We start from the raw sequence: 17,826 nt of genomic DNA, 5'->3' as shown, positions 1-17,826 counted from the left end.
TGACGACTTCGACTTCACTGCTCTAGAGTTCGAAGGTCGAACTGAATCTCGAGAGTTTGAGTGTTCGACTGCTCAGTGCCTCACACCTCACTACTTAATGAAAATTTCACGGTTGAAGCTTAGAACTCAAAACTGAAGCCCACAATTTCTCATTCTCTGCACTTGCTGGCGCCTGGTAAGTTTCAAATACTCAATCTCATAATTTCACTAGGACGTAAGGTTCCATTTATGAGAAAACTATCCTACATTTCAAATCATGTTCTGGATTTCCCTCTTTTATTTCTGGGTTCAGTCACTTTTGTGGTTTTTAAATCCTGAATTTCAACTTGAAATAGTCGCCTAAATTTCAACCCAATTTCATAAATGTTTAGTTCTTGTTCACTTCTCACTTTTCAGCCTTTATTAAGTTCTTGTTCAACTATATTTTTTATTCGTTGCTTAGCTGACTGTTTGTAGTTCTTGTTTAGTAGTTATTTCTGTTCTGCCTTTGTTTTTAACAATTGTTTGGGCTTTGTTTAGTTCCTTCAGAAGTTCATCCACCTCTTGTATGAAATAGTTCAATCAATGCCCCTAGGGTATGGCCTACCGACCCGCAGATGTAGGAAGGCGGCCTGCCTGCTAACCAAACTGCGTAACCAAAGCGACTCCTTGTTGGTGGTACCCTTTTTTCTCATTTTGTTTGAAGCGGGCCAAATAGAGAATGAAATGCATAAAAAAAATAGGGGAAGGAAGTCAGAGACTCCCTTTTTTTTTATATCTTTTCGCAGTCTTAAGTCATTGGTGAAAGTATCATGGCTGAAAATCTCATATTTTGATAAGGTTGCTGATGAAAGTGGACCTTCAAATTTAAATGCAATAGGTCAAACTCAAACAATTGAGTCCAAAGTAAAGAAAGAAAGGAAAAAAAGGTCTCGTGCATGGGATCATTTTACTCGTAAAATTGATTCCGATGGAAATGATAAAGGTGTTTGCAACTATTGTAAGCAAGAGTATTTTGCTGACACAAAAGAACATGGTACAACAATGAATCTTGGTCATAAACTCAAATGCAAAAATATGCCTCATTATATTGATACTAAACAAGCAAAATTAGCATTTCAACTAGTTATAGGGGGTAACAAGGGTGATGTAGCTGTTGTTCCATGGAAATTTGATCAAGAAGAGGGTAGGTAGGCTTTGTGTCGTATGGTAATTCTTGATGAACTCCCTTTCAGATTTGTTGAAAAAGAAGGTTTTAAAGAATTTATGAAAGTAGCACAACCTCGTTTCCGCATTCCTTCTCGTACTACTGTAACTCATGATTGCTTTGATCTTTTTGATGAAGAGAAACATAAATTAATGACACTTTTTAAGGAAACACAACAAAGAGTGTGTTTAACCACTGATACTTGGACTGCCGTGCAAAGAATCAATTATATGGTTATTAATGCTAGGACTTTGCATAAAAGAATAATCAACTTTTGTCCAATTTCTAGTCATAGAGGTGAAGATCTAGAAAAGTCTATTGGTATGTGTTTGCACGAGTGGGGATTACATCAGATTTTTACTGTTATAATTGATAATTCTAGCTCAAATAATGTGGCAGTGATTGAGTTGTCTAAGCAATTGACTAAGTGGGGGACCAACATTATGGGTGGCAGTCACCTTCACGTGAGGTGTATGGCTCATATTGTAAATCTCACTGTTCAAGATGGTATAAAAGAAATAAATATGTCCATTGAACGAGTTAGGCAAGTAGTGAGATACATTAGGCAATCCCCGTCTAGGTGGAAAAAAATTCAAGAATGTTGTGAAGATGAAAATCTTGTTAAAAAATCTTTGTTCCTGGATGTTCCTACAAGGTGGAATTCTAAGTACATGATGTTGAACAGGACTATTGAATATGAAGGTGTAATTGTTGATAATGTGGATGGAAATCCTACAGTTATACTTTTGAGCAATGATTGGGAGAGTGTAAAGAAAATTACAAAATTTCTTGAAATGTTTTTTAAGCTTACATTGAAGGTATCTGGATCACGATATGTAACATCAAATTTTCATTTTCTTGAAATTTGTCAAGATGGTGTTTACTTGAGACAATTGATATCAAATGAAGATAAAGTTTTGGCTAAAATGGCAGTAACAATGAAGGAAAAATTTGAGAAATATTGGGGTGATACAGTCAAAATGAATAAGATGCTTTTCATGTCATGTGTTTTGGATCCTCACCACAAATTTAGCACTCTTAGCTTTGCACTTAAAAAAATGTTTGGGGACAAAGCGAAAAAGATAGAGAGTGATGTACGAATGTACATATAATCTTTGTTTAATGAGTATGCAAAGCCTGCTTCAAATGATAAAGGTGGTCAAGTTTCTTCAATAGAGGTGTAAGCTTCTGGTTCAAGGTCTATACCTATAGGAGATTTTGGAAATTTCTTTGAGAAATTATATAGACATACATCTGGGAGTGGAGGTGCAAATTCTAAGTCAGAATTGGATAAATATCTTGAAGAAGATATTGAAATTGGAAAAGCAGACTTTGGTGTATTGCTTTGGTGGAAAGTTAACTCACCTAGATTCCCCTTTCTTTCTGAGATGGCTCAAGATATATTAGCTATTCCTATTTCAAGTGTGGCATCCGAATGTGCTTTTAGTATTGGAGGGTGCATTCTTGATTTATTTAGGAGTTCATTAACTCCTAAATTAGTACAAGCTCTAGTGTGCCTTCAAGATTGGCTTCGAAGTGAACCACAACCTATAAGTATTGAGGAAGATTTAGATTTTCTCGAGAAACTTGAACAAGGTAAGAAAATAACCTTTCATTGATGTAAAATTGTGCATAGTTTATTTAATATTATTTTTTATGGAGAGTTGAGCCTTAATTTGTTATTGTTTCTCTTTAGATTTGGCCAAACTTGAAAAAGAACCTTCCATTGATGACATGTAGAATTGAAGGCTTTCTTCACTAACTCTACTAAAGGAGGAAGAAGGTAGATGTCTTTCACTTTATGTGTAACTGAATGATGCAAAAAAAAAGCCTTCACTGATTCTAGTTAGGACTTGATCTCTTACCATCTACTGAAGGAGACATCACCGATTCTAGTTAGGACTTGAATCTCTTACCATCTACTGAAGGAGACATCACTGGTATATGCAGTAATGTTTTCTATAACATCACTGATATATGCAATAAATCTTTGTATTGAATTATATTGTAGATAACATTACCTTAGTTATGAGTCTATAGTATGACTTATGAAATATGTTTCTTTCCCTGTAATATGAAAAGATCGTATTATATGGTAGGAACTTGCGTAGCATTAACGTAGTTAAGTAAATTTTATTAAATACAAGGAGGTGCATCTTAGAAATTCTGCTTGAAGTTAGTATGGATTTAACTATTGTGACTTGTGAGTCAACAGGAAGAGGTAATAAACATTCAAGAAGTGATATGTGATTCAAACAACAGGTCATAACTGAATAAACCTTTTAATATGATGCCCTTCTTTATGTTATGGGACAGTGGCATTTAGTGAAAAGGGGAGAGATCTGATGCAAGTTATTTATGGAGATATTGCTATTTTCAACGTTAAATGTTTTAAATATCTATTACTTTCTTTTTTTCTCTGTTAATTAGATATAATCATGCCTAAAGGACGATCACCTATTTGGAGTCGCTATGAAAAAGTTGAAGAAAATGAAGATGGAGGGTGCAAAGTTAAATGTATTCATTGTGGCCGTGTTTTTAATTATCATTCAGGGAATACCAGGACTGGCTCCTCGATGGCTCATGTTAAGCGTTGTTTGGATAACGTGGAGCAGATTCTTTTGCTTAATTAAGTAGTCATTATTTTATTGACTTGAATATGAACTACTAGTACTATGTTTGGATTTAATTTTTCGGTTGTGCGACAGTTAATTTTCTGTTTCTGCTAGACAGTTTTCAAGTTTTGTGACATTATAATAGCTTAATATTCAAATCATGATGCTGTTGTTTTATTTAGTTATGTTGATGAGCGTGTGAGATCATGAGTTTCTTTGTCAATTTTGACCATTTGGAGTTCTTTTAGAGTTCTGTGAGAATTTAGATGCTGCTTCTCAAATCAATAAATCATTTAGACTTTAGAGTTCTTTTACAGTGTGTGTTGTGTGTAACTGTTATAATGGGTGTGCAATGTATAGCTGTTATGAGTTGTGACTTATAACACTTGTTTGCATCAATCTTCCTTTAAACTTATCAATCCCTTGAATTTCAGGTATAACTACTTCTGTATTTCCCCCTGTTCCTACAATCAACTACTTTGACAAGTACTGGAAATCTTCAGTCTGTACTCTCCAAAACACACAAACCTCATCAAATTGTGCAACTTTTAGCCTTTTACCTCCTGTTTGAACTTAGGGGTTATAGAAAAACGCTTAGCATATTCTTCCAAGTAAGAAATGAATTGGTGTTTAGTGGGGTATTTTGAGAAATTTAAAGGGAAATCAAACAATGGGAGTTGACAGAATAGTTTAGGGAGATGGAGTTTTAAGCGATCATAAGTTTTGTGTTGCCATAAAGAAGTAATACAATCACTTCTCTCAACAATAAGTGAAGAGACTCCATTTTCTTTAAGACAAGCTAAAACTGCTAAACCAGAAGGACCTGCACCTACTATAATAGGTCCATTAGTTACAATCTTTTATGTGATTTTCATTAAAAAAGAATTATGTGAATTGTTAACGGTTAACCCGATAATCAAATTGATAGCTATTGATAATCGATAGCTAATTAATGAATATCTTAATGATTTTTTAACTGTTTAGCATCGTCTACAAACCTATAACAAATAAGTAAAATCGATAATTTTCATAACTGAACCGAATCAATTGATACACATCCCTAGACTCACTAGAGTGGAGTTTTCATCACTGAGGAGAATAACCACTATACTCCTCCCTCACGTAGGGGTGGGCATAAAATACCGAAAATCGAATTACCGAACCGAACCGACTATTTCGGTATTTCGGTATTTGGTATTCGGTACTTCGGTTCCGTATTCGGTACCAAAATTTAATATTTCGGTATTTCGGTTTCGATATTTTGTAATTTTCCCATTCGGTATTTCGGTATTCGGTAAATACCGAATACCGAAATTATTTCTATTGGGCCTCCTAAAACTAAAAGACTCCTTTTTTACATAAAGGGCTATAGGCCCATTGTTATAATTTAAGTCCAGCCCAATTATCATTTACCCTAATCTAACCCTAACATAGTAACACTTAACTTAAGCCTCATCAGTCATCACCTCAATACTTTTGAGAGTGACTTCAGTTTTGAGTTCACCTTCAACGCTTCACGCCCCTTCACCTTCATCGCTTCACGCCGCAGGTAAGTTCTCTTTGCTTCTTCTCTTCCTTTTCATCTTCCTCTTCTAGTACATGGTAAAAACATTTGCTCAATGAATTCCCTTTGCTTTTGGTTTGAATCCAAGATGACACAATAACTTGGATATATTTATATCTCATTATTCTTCAAGGGCATTTTTCAGACAACGGGTATTTTCTTCTCATTTCTATGAGAAATTACCTTTTGCAGGGTGCCTATATAATGCTACTTATCACGATTGGAGTATGTTCTTGTTTATCCTCAGCATTTCTTCAAATTTAAAGTAGCCAAATTATATCAAGCAGTGATGAGATAGCTAACATGTTAGGAGATCTATTTTAAAATTGGATCAGCTTTGGATCTTCCATGAAATTTTCTTGTTACGCTTGGCTTCTGAGCTTCATCTCTTAAATTTTCTTGTTACAAAACCTGATGAAAAAAGCAAGGACCTATTGCCTTTTTTGTGAATGAGTCTCTTGTAAACTTTAGGGACATCAAAAATTGCATTGTTATTTCCATATAGGTTGTATCATGTATGTTAGTCATATTACAGAGGACCTGGTAGAAGACTACTGCTTGGTGCAGCTTCAGGTGTAGGCTTTTTAGTTGCAATCTAATTTTTTTGTACTTCCAACAACGGATATTGAAATTGGGGCAGCCACATCTGCACTCTGATTGTTGTTGTACTTCTAATGACACAATATTCAGATGAAGAATTACTCTTTTAGATTGAAGGCGACACTTAACTACTTAATAAAGATATGATCTTTCCATTCCGCATAACAACCAAAGAAGAACATCAAAAGACAAAATTATGTAAACAGTCAGAAAGCTCTAACCATGAGTTGTAAAAGCAAAAATCTTCACATCTTTTATTGTTGCTAATGTGAATATGATGTACTAACATATTTCGTGTGGACTTCGACTTCAATATGGGATTACCGAATATCGTACAGAATCGAATTTTGATTTACCGATTACCGAACCAAAGTTTGAAAGTTCGATATTTGGTATATAATTTGAATTACCGATTACCGAATTATCGAACTTAAACTTTGAAAAAATAGAACAGAATACCGAATGCCCAGCCCTACCCTCACGTGTCTTGGGACCCCTCCAAACTCTGAAAAAATCAAAAACTTCAGCCCAAGATCTCGCCATTAATGATAATGGGCCCAACGGTAACACTCTGTCTTCCAACACTTATTACTCTCCCTCTACTTTGTCTCCCTCCTCCATGGACAATGCCACCACTGTTACTCCCTCTCTAAGAACTGACTACTCCCCAGGAATTAATCATCACTCTGACTCGCTTGAAATGATAGGGGTAGTCAAATCCATTAATTAGTCCACTGTCTCCCTTACTAAGGGATCTATTACCACTTCCGCTACCACTTTTTCTCCCATCTCTCAAACAACCAACTACTCTCCTAAAAATCTGATGAATGGCCAACCCCTAATCACCCCCTCCACAAAGAGACTCAATTCTGATGGTGCTAATCTCAGCACCACTTCCATCGGACCACTCTCTATCATCATGGATGAAGATGGCTCTTCAGGGACGATAGATATATCTCTAAGAAAATATAAGGGATCATCCAATAACGCTAATCATCCAAAATCTAGCATACCTAGCCCACGTGGACAAGGAAGGGATGAACAATGCAATAGATGGACTGGTCCATCTTATCTGGACCCAAACACTATTGCACACCCAACTATTGGGGATTCAAGAGCCAATGAAAATAACGAAAACCAACAATCTGATGGCTCACATCTTCCAAACCATGCATTTCTTCCCAGTTATGCAACCATCTATGGAAACCATGAACCTCAAATTCATCCCATGGACATAGTCAGAGGAAATCCCATGGGAGGAACAAACTGAGGTAGGAGACCAAAAATGTAACAACCCCTAAAATATTGTATGTCGGTATTTCAATTCTCGACGAAAATAATACAGCCTCTGTATTTTGGGCATAACTTTTCATAGGTTGGTCCAAATTAGGTGATTCAAATTTCTGAGTTATCCCAACATCCTTACCTACAACGTTTATGAAGAACATAACTTCAAATTCGGAGTATAAGTAGGTCAAATAAATTAATCTTTGTAAGATATAGTGCTGTGACGGAATTGAGTGTTGATAGAAGAAAATTCATATCTCACTGTAGGTTGCTCCAAATTGGTTGATTCTTGAACGATATGAAACTAGACTTCCATATCTACAATTCTTATGAAGACACCAAATCCTAATAAGGAATTTATCTTATTCAAACGCAGCTTTGAAAACGAGTATTCTGTGAAAAAGAACTCATCTTACCTACCATGGAAACATCTAGATGCATTTGACATCATGCATGAGATAAATTGTCCTCCATTTAACATCATCCATGACATCAATATATTCCATTAAATTTTCAGATTTTTCTTTAAAATTATTTTATTTATTGTTAGGTCCCTCTTTCCCACCTATAAATACCCACCTTATTTCCTCATTTTATTCATCAAGCTTTCTTAAGCATTTCTTCTCTCTATATACTTCTTCTCAAATATAGTTTTAGTTTTAGTAGTATAAAAATACTACTCCGGTGATTCTTATACTCCGGGTAGTACACAAAACGCTCCGGCGAGAAGAAAAGGCTAGGGGTCCAAGAGTGTTCCAATTCGGAGTAAACCTTCGAATTTAAGGTATGTAAGGCTTTCATAGCATTGGATTGAGTTCGTCCATGCGCCCAATATTTAAATTCATTATAATTGAATTACAGTTGAATTTTATCCAAATTTTGAATTCTAAATGAAATAATTCTTCTTCTATTGAGTTGAATATATTTATGCATTAATATTATTATTATTGTTATCTCTCATATTATTGGAATTATTGTTCATGGCTACTTTCCCATGAATTCTAATTGATTTGATGTTCATGAATATTTTTATACATGTTTTGAGTAAAGATGTTGGCTTTTTATTATTTTCATTGATAAAAAGAAAGTTATATGAATTAATACTATATATGTATTTTATTGAGTTTTGAAAGAGCAAAAGAGTTGAGTTTGAATGAATTTGAGCAAATGATATTTTGAGTAAGATGTTTTGATGAGATGTAAATGATATTTTTGGAAGTATAATGATTGATGAACATGAAATGAGATGAGTTTGATGATTTAAATTAAAGTCCAATGAGACTAGATGATGAGTTTAATATGAGCACATATTTTGGGAGTAGTATTGAGCACCGAGTTGGGTAAGAGTTTAATTGACTCAAATCCCAGAACTACGTAGCCAGCGTAGGATGGAGGCTATGCCTTTTAAGTCCCAAAAAGAGGACTTTGATGAGTGGATCCAAGATGGTGATGTCCTTTACCCTGGCAAGGTATTGGATGGATGTGGCAATGACATCGCTTCATTGTATCATCGCTAGCTCATAAGTGATGGTTGTCGGTTAGAGAAACTCCCAACTGAGTAAGATTGCTTATTACTATTATTTTTATTATTATATTTTAAACTTGCATTACATATTCATGTTGAGATGATGTTGAGTTCTGAGCTGAGTTTTCTTGAGAGGAGTTTCTTGATATATGTCCTTACCTTCCTGCCATTTTACATACTCGTACATTCCACGTACTGACGTCATTCGACCTGCATCGTTTTATAATGCAGATACAGGTGTTATAGATCCTCAACAAGCGCATCGTTGAAGATCATTTCTTTTCAGCTATTTGGTGAGTCCTTCTTGTATTCGAAGGAACTCCTTATCCTTTTATTATTGTTGAGTGTGATGTTTCTTTTAAGGTAGCCATGGACATGTCATTGGCACCATCTAAGAGTATTAGAGGCTTCATAGACAGAGTCTGATGATGTAATCGGAGTAGTTCTCCTTAGAAACTACTTCTTATAAAAATTATCTATTTTTCCTTTGATTATGACTAGCCCACATTAGTATTCTTAAGTCTTCCGCTGATGAATAAATAAGAAATGAGACCAAGTGGTTCTCTCGGAAGCCAGAAATGGTTTTTGAGTGCCGGCCACGCCTAGGGTACCCTCTCGGGGCGTGACAAACTTGGTATCAGAGCACAGAGTTCAAAAGTCCTAGGGTGTCTATGAAGCCGTGTCTAGTAGAGTCTTGTTTATGGGTGTGTCGTGCACCACACTTATAATCAGGAAGCTATAGGACATTAGGAATTATTTTACTTCTTTCATAATCTAAGTTCGTGCGATAGAGTTTAACTCTATAAAAGCTTTCTTTCTAATTCGTGCGTTTACACATTTCAGACATGCCTCCTAAACGTTCAGCTAGTCAGAGGAACGCTGCCAGCACTGAGGTTCCACAGTCAGTGATGCCTCCACGGAGAACTAGGGGCCGACCTGCAAGGTCTACTGAGGTACCCCAAATACCTACTGTTCAAACCACTCCTACTTTTGAGGAAGATTTTCGAGGAGCGATTGCTATGCTCACTCAGTTGGTGGCTGCTCGCAATAGTAGCCAAAGTTCACCAACTCCTAGCTCTAGTTATCAAGAGCCGTCTGCTGCCACAAGGATTAGAGATTTTCTGAGAATGAATCCGCCGGTCTTCACGGGTTCCAACGTTGATGAAGACCCCCAAAATTTCATTGATGAGATATGGAAGATACTAAAAGCGATGCATGCTACAGAGATTGAGGGGGTTGAGTTGGTTTCTTATCAACTCAAGGATGTGGCAAATGTCTGGTATAACCAGTGGAAAGAAAGTAGAGGTGAGGATGCAGAGCCTGCTCTTTGGGATGAGTTTGAAAGAGCATTTCTTGATAACTTCTTTCCCCAAGAGCTACGTGAAGCAAAAATTGAGGACTTTGTGAACCTCAAGTAAGAGAGTATGACTGTGAAAGAGTATAGTTTGAAGTTTATTCAATTGTCCAAATATGCCCCAGAAATGATTCCTCATATGAGGTCTAAGATGAGGAAGTTTGTCTCTGGCCTAGGCAAACATGTAAAGAAAGAATGTAAGGCAATGCTAATGATTTCTGACATGGATTTTTCTAGATTGATGGTGTATGCTCAGCAGGTTGAGGATGAAAAGAAAAAGGACCGAGAGGAACACCTAAGCAAGAAGGCTAAGTCTGCTGGGCATGAGAATGAGCAGAAGCAAGGGAAGGGTAACAAGTCTTTCTTTCAGAAAAGGTCTTCCAATTATGCACCTTCCCCAACAAATGCTTTTACACCTAATACCAGGTATGATCAGAGATCTCTAAGTCATCAAAACTTTCGATCTCAAGGTTCTCAGTCCCAATTAAGTATGGCTCAAGGTTCTAGAGGAAAACTACCATGTGCTAGATATGGGAGGCTCCATTTGGGAGAGTGTCGTGTGGGCACCAATGCTTGCTACAGATGTGGAAAGATAGGTCACTTCCAGAATGAGTGTCCTTCAAAGAGGCAAGGAGATGGAAGTAGTAGAGCTCAGTTTTCTTCTGCAGCTCCACAGAATAGAGGTAATCATAGAGGTGCAGCTTCAAGTGCAGGTGGGGGAACCAACCGTCTATATGCTATGGGTAGTCGCCAAGACCAAGAGAATGCACCCGATGTTGTTACTGGTATGCTCCGAGTCCTTTCTTTTGATGTGTATGCATTACTTGATCTGGGTGCTACATTATCTTTTGTGACTCCTTACTTGGCTAGTAAATTTGAGATCCTTCCTGAGTGTCTTCTTGAGCCTTTCAGTGTGTCTACTCCTGTTGGTGATTCTATCTTAGCTGAGAGGGTCTATAGAAATTGTACTGTGTCAATCTATCATAGGGATACCATGGCTGACTTAGTTGAGTTGGACATGGTTGATTTTGATGTGATTCTTGGTATGGACTGGCTTTATTCTTGTTATGCTTCAGTTGATTGTAGGACCCGAATTGTCAAGTTTCAATTTCCAAACGAGCCTATCTTAGAGTGGAAGGGGAATTCTGTAGTGCCTAGGGGTAAATTTATTTCCTACCTTAAGGCCAGAAAATTAATCTCTAAGGGATGTATATATCATATAGTCCGAGTCAAAAATATTAATGATCAGACTCCATCTCTTGAGTCAGTTCCCATTGTGAATGAGTTTCCTGAAGTCTTTCCTGAAGATCTACCCGGAATCCCTCCTGATAGAGAGATAGACTTTGGTATTGATGTCCTTCCTGATACACAACCTATCTCCATTCCTCCTTATAGGATGGCTCCTGCTGAGTTGAAAGAGTTGAAAGAACAACTGAAAGACCTCCTAGATAAGGGGTTTATCAGGCCAAGTGTCTCACCCTGGGGCGCTCCTGTCCTATTCGTGCGAAAGAAAGATGGGTCCCTTAGAATGTGCATTAATTACCGACAACTAAACAAGGTCACCATTAAAAACAAGTACCCTCTCCCCAGAATAGATGACTTATTTGACCAACTTCAGGGTGCCACATGTTTCTCTAAGATAGACCTCAGATCAGGCTATCATCAGTTGAAAGTGAGAGAATGTGACATCCCGAAGATGGCTTTTCGAACTCGCTATGGTCATTTTGAGTTTCTTGTTATGTCCTTTGGATTGGCAAATGCTCCAGCAGCTTTTATGGACCTCATGAACCGAGTATTCAAGCCATACCTAGATACGTTTGTAATTGTCTTCATCGATGATATTTTGGTCTACTCTAGAAGTAAGAGTGAGCATGCTAATCACCTTAGGATTGTCCTTCAAACTCTTAAGGAGAAGGAGTTGTATGCTAAGCTTTCAAAGTGTGAGTTTTGGCTTGAGTCTGTAGCATTCCTAGGTTATATTATATCTGGGAATGGAATCCAAGTTGATACTCAAAAGATTGAGGCAGTTAAGAACTGGCCCCGACCCACCTCTCCAACCGATATAAGGAGTTTCTTAGGTTTGGCTGGTTACTACAGGAGGTTTGTTGAGGGATTTTCATCCATATCCTCACCATTGACTAAGCTGACTCAGAAGAAGGCTAAGTTTCAATGGTCTGATGCTTGTGAGAAAAGTTTTCAAGAGTTGAAAGCTAGATTGACTACTACTCTAGTACTATCCCTACCCGAAGGAACAGATAGTTTTGTAATCTATTGTGATGCTTCAAGAGTTGGGTTGGGATGTGTATTGATGCAGAAAGGTAAGGTCATTGCCTATGCCTCCAGGCAGCTTAAGACTCATGAGAGGAACTACCCCACTCATGACCTTGAGTTGGCAGCTGTGGTATTTGCTCTTAAGATTTGGCGTCACTATCTTTATGGTGTACATGTGGATGTGTTCACAGACCATAAGAGCTTACAGTATGTATTCAGCCAGAAGGAGCTGAATTTGAGGCAAAGGAGATGGCTAGAGTTGCTCAAGGATTATGACATGAGCATTCTCTACCACCCAGGTAAAGCAAATGTAGTTGCTGATGCTCTTAGCAGGTTATCTATGGGGAGTACAACTCATGTGAAAGATGAAAAGAAGGAGTTGGCAAAGGAAGTGCATAGACTTGCGCGTTTGGGAGTTCAACTTATTGACTCTAGTGAGGGTGGTATAATAGTACGAAATGGAGCCGAATCATCTCTAGTTGCAGAGGTGAAAGAAAAGCAAGATCAGGATCCCATTCTTCTTCAACTGAAGGATGAGGTTCACAAGCAGAAGGTAATGGCTTTTACCAAAGGGGGAGATGGAGTGTTGAGACATCAAGAAAGATTATGTGTTCCAAGTGTTGATGGTATTAGGGAGAGAATCATGAAAGAAGCCCATAATTCTAAGTATTCCATCCATCCAGGTTCAACAAAGATGTATCATGACTTGAGAGAAGTATACTGGTGGAGTGGAATGAAGAGAGATATAGCAGAGTTTGTGTCCAAGTGCCCTAATTGCCAACAAGTTAAAGTTGAGCACCAAAGGCCTTGTGGAGTGGCTCAAAATATAGAGATCCCGGAATGGAAGTGGGAAATGATCAATATGGACTTCATTACCGGTTTACCACGAACCCGCAAACAACATGACTCTATTTGGGTGATTGTGGATGGGATGACTAAATCGGCCCATTTCTTGCCGGTTAAGACTACGAACACTGCAGAGGATTATGCCAAACTGTATCTTAGAGAGATTGTTAGACTGCATGGAGTTCCTTTGTCTATCATCTCTGATAGGGGAGCTCAATTTACTGCTCAGTTTTGGAAGTCATTTCAGAAGGGCTTGGGTTCAAGAGTGAACCTTAGTACTGCTTTTCATCCGCAAACAGATGGCCAAGCAGAGCGTACGATACAGACTTTGGAGGATATGTTAAGAGCCTGTGTCATTGACTTCAAAGGTAATTGGGATGATCATTTACCTCTTATTGAGTTTGCATACAATAATAGTTTCCATTCGAGTATTCAAATGGCTCCTTATGAAGCTCTGTCTAGGAGGAGATGTAGATCACCAATTGGTTGGTTTGAAGTTGGTGAAGCTGAGTTGATTGGACCAGACTTGGTTCACCAAGCTATGGAGAAGGTGAAAACCATACAAGAGAGGTTGAGGACTGCTCAAAGTCGCCAGAAATCCTACACTGATGTTAGAAGAAGAGATTTGGAGTTCGAAGTGTACGATTGGGTATACTTGAAAGTTTCACCCATGAAGGGTGTGATGAGATTTAGAAAGAAAGGGAAGCTTAGTCCCCGCTACATTGGTCCTTATCAGATTATGAGGAGGGTAGGTAACGTAGCCTATAAATTGGAGTTGCCTCTAGAATTAGCTGCTATTCATCCCGTGTTTCACATCTCTATGCTTAAGAAGTGTTTGGGAGATCCTTCACTTGTTGTCCCAGCTGAGAGCATTGGGGTGAAAGAGAGTTTGAGTTATGAATAGATTCCAGTTCAAATTCTTGATCGTCAGGTTCGCAAATTAAGAACTAAGGAAGTGGCATCTGTCAAAGTCCTATGGCGAAATCAATTTGTTGAAGAGGCTACATGGGAAGCTGAAGAAGATATGAAGGCTAACTATCCTCATCTATTTATGCCTTCTGATGACGATATTCAAGGTAATATTCCTTACTTCTACCTTTGAGTCGATGTTTATTCTTGAGTTTGAATCATTGACCATTTGAGTATCGGAGTTGATGTATTGATGATATTCATTCTTTATGTCTCCTATTTTCATCTTCATTCGAGGACGAATGATCCCAAGGGAGAGATATTGTAACAACCCCTAAAATATTGTATGTCGGTATTTCAATTCTCGACGAAAATAATACAGCCTCTGTATTTTGGGCATAACTTTTCATAGGTTGGTCCAAATTAGGTGATTCAAATTTCTGAGTCATCCCAACATCCTTACCTACAACGTTTATGAGAACATAACTTCAAATTCGGAGTATAAGTAGGTCAAATAAATTAATCTTTGTAAGATATAGTGCTGTGACGGAATTGAGTGTTGATAGAAGAAAATTCATATCTCACTGTAGGTTGCTCCAAATTGGTTGATTCTTGAACGATATGAAACTAGACTTCCATATCTACAATTCTTATGAAGACACCAAATCCTAATAAGGAATTTATCTTATTCAAACGCAGCTTTGAAAACGAGTATTCTGTTAAAAAGAACTCATCTTACCTACCATGGAAACATCTAGATGCATTTGACATCATGCATGAGATAAATTGTCCTCCATTTAACATCATCCATGACATCAATATATTCCATTAAATTTTCAGATTTTTCTTTAAAATTATTTTATTTATTGTTAGGTCCCTCTTTCCCACCTATAAATACCCACCTTATTTCCTCATTTTATTCATCAAGCTTTCTTAAGCATTTCTTCTCTCTATATACTTCTTCTCAAATATAGTTTTAGTTTTAGTAGTATAAAAATACTACTCCGGTGATTCTTATACTCCGGGTAGTACACAAAATGCTCCGGCGAGAAGAAAAGGCTAGGGGTCCAAGAGTGTTCCAATTCGGAGTAAACCTTCGGATTTAAGGTATGTAAGGCTTTCATATCATTGGATTGAGTTCGTCCATGCGCCCAATATTTAAATTCATTATAATTGAATTACAGTTGAATTTTATCCAAATTTTGAATTCTAAATGAAATAATTCTTCTTCTATTGAGTTGAATATATTTATGCATTAATATTATTATTATTGTTATCTCTCATATTATTGGAATTATTGTTCATGGCTACTTTCCCATGAATTCTAATTGATTTGATGTTCATGAATATTTTTATACATGTTTTGAGTAAAGATGTTGGCTTTTTATTATTTTCATTGATAAAAAGAAAGTTATATGAATTAATACTATATATGTATTTTATTGAGTTTTGAAAGAGCAAAAGAGTTGAGTTTGAATGAATTTGAGCAAATGATATTTTGAGTAAGATGTTTTGATGAGATGTAAATGATATTTTTGGAAGTATAATGATTGATGAACATGAAATGAGATGAGTTTGATGATTTAAATTAAAGTCCAATGAGACTAGATGATGAGTTTAATATGAGCACATATTTTGGGAGTAGTATTGAGCACCGAGTTGGGTAAGAGTTTAATTGACTCAAATCCCAGAACTACGTAGCCAGCGTAGGATGGAGGCTATGCCTTTTAAGTCCCAAAAAGAGGACTTTGATGAGTGGATCCAAGATGGTGATGCCCTTTACCCTGGCAAGGTATTGGATGGATGTGGCAACGACATCGATTCGTTGTATCATCGCTAGCTCATAAGTGATGGTTGTCGGTTAGAGAAACTCCCAACTGAGTAAGATTGCTTATTACTATTATTTTTATTATTATATTTTAAACTTGCATTACATATTCATGTTGAGATGATATTGAGTTCTGAGCTGAGTTTTCTTGAGAGGAGTTTCTTGATATATGTCCTTACCTTCCTGCCATTTTACATACTCGTACATTCCACGTACTGACGTTATTCGACCTGCATTGTTTTATAATGCAGATACAGGTGTTATAGATCCTCAACAAGCGCATCGTTGAAGATCATTTCTTTTCAGCTATTTGGTGAGTCCTTCTTGTATTCGAAGGAACTCCTTATCCTTTTATTATTGTTGAGTGTGATGTTTCTTTTAAGGTAGCCATGGACATGTCATTGGCACCATCTAAGAGTATTAGAGGCTTCATAGACAGAGTCTGATGATGTAATCGGAGTAGTTCTCCTTAGAAACTACTTCTTATAAAAATTATCTATTTTTCCTTTGATTATGACTAGCCCACATTAGTATTCTTAAGTCTTCCGCTGATGAATAAATAAGAAATGAGACCAAGTGGTTCTCTCGGAAGCCAGAAATGGTTTTTGAGTGCCGGCCACGCCTAGGGTACCCTCTCGGGGCGTGACAAACTTGGTATCAGAGCACAGAGTTCAAAAGTCCTAGGGTGTCTATGAAGCCGTGTCTAGTAGAGTCTTGTTTATGGGTGTGTCGTGCACCACACTTATAATCAGGAAGCTATAGGACATTAGGAATTATTTTACTTCTTTCATAATCTAAGTTCGTGCGATAGAGTTTAACTCTATAAAAGCTTTCTTTCTAATTCGTGCGTTTACACATTTCAGACATGCCTCCTAAACGTTCAGCTAGTCAGAGGAACGCTGCCAGCACTGAGGTTCCACAGTCAGTGATGCCTCCACGGAGAACTAGGGGCCGACCTGCAAGGTCTACTGAGGTACCCCAAATACCTACTGTTCAAACCACTCCTACTTTTGAGGAAGATTTTCGAGGAGCGATTGCTATGCTCACTCAGTTGGTGGCTGCTCGCAATAGTAGCCAAAGTTCACCAACTCCTAGCTCTAGTTATCAAGAGCCGTCTGCTGCCACAAGGATTAGAGATTTTCTGAGAATGAATCCGCCGGTCTTCACGGGTTCCAACGTTGATGAAGACCCCCAAAATTTCATTGATGAGATATGGAAGATACTAAAAGCAATGCATGCTACAGAGATTGAGGGGGTTGAGTTGGTTTCTTATCAACTCAAGGATGTGGCAAATGTCTGGTATAACCAGTGGAAAGAAAGTAGAGGTGAGGATGCAGAGCCTGCTCTTTGGGATGAGTTTGAAAGAGCATTTCTTGATAACTTCTTTCCCCAAGAGCTACGTGAAGCAAAAATTGAGGACTTTGTGAACCTCAAGTAAGAGAGTATGACTGTGAAAGAGTATAGTTTGAAGTTTATTCAATTGTCCAAATATGCCCCAGAAATGATTCCTCATATGAGGTCTAAGATGAGGAAGTTTGTCTCTGGCCTAGGCAAACATGTAAAGAAAGAATGTAAGGCAATGCTAATGATTTCTGACATGGATTTTTCTAGATTGATGGTGTATGCTCAGCAGGTTGAGGATGAAAAGAAAAAGGACCGAGAGGAACACCTAAGCAAGAAGGCTAAGTCTGCTGGGCATGAGAATGAGCAGAAGCAAGGGAAGGGTAACAAGTCTTTCTTTCAAAAAAGGTCTTCCAATTATGCACCTTCCCCAACAAATGCTTTTACACCTAATACCAGGTATGATCAGAGATCTCTAAGTCATCAAAACTTTCGATCTC

The 17,826-nt window shown here is 37.5% G+C and overlaps 2 non-coding genes across 2 annotated transcripts; both read left to right on the top strand.

The window, feature by feature from the left end:
- The first annotated feature begins 5,645 nt into the window (after positions 1-5,645).
- On the top strand, positions 5,646-5,749 carry LOC129881342 (small nucleolar RNA R24). Its single transcript, XR_008765566.1, has one exon. It is a non-coding gene; the product is annotated as a small nucleolar RNA R24 (small nucleolar RNA).
- A 33-nt stretch (positions 5,750-5,782) lies between these two features.
- LOC129881200 (small nucleolar RNA snoR74) lies at positions 5,783-5,882 on the top strand. Its single transcript, XR_008765532.1, has one exon. It is a non-coding gene; the product is annotated as a small nucleolar RNA snoR74 (small nucleolar RNA).
- The last annotated feature ends 11,944 nt before the right edge of the window (positions 5,883-17,826 follow it).

The sequence above is a fragment of the Solanum dulcamara genome, chromosome 2, assembly GCF_947179165.1.
Source record: "Solanum dulcamara chromosome 2, daSolDulc1.2, whole genome shotgun sequence".
Lineage (NCBI taxonomy): Eukaryota > Viridiplantae > Streptophyta > Magnoliopsida > Solanales > Solanaceae > Solanum > Solanum dulcamara.
This window is presented reverse-complemented; position numbering and strand designations above follow the sequence as displayed.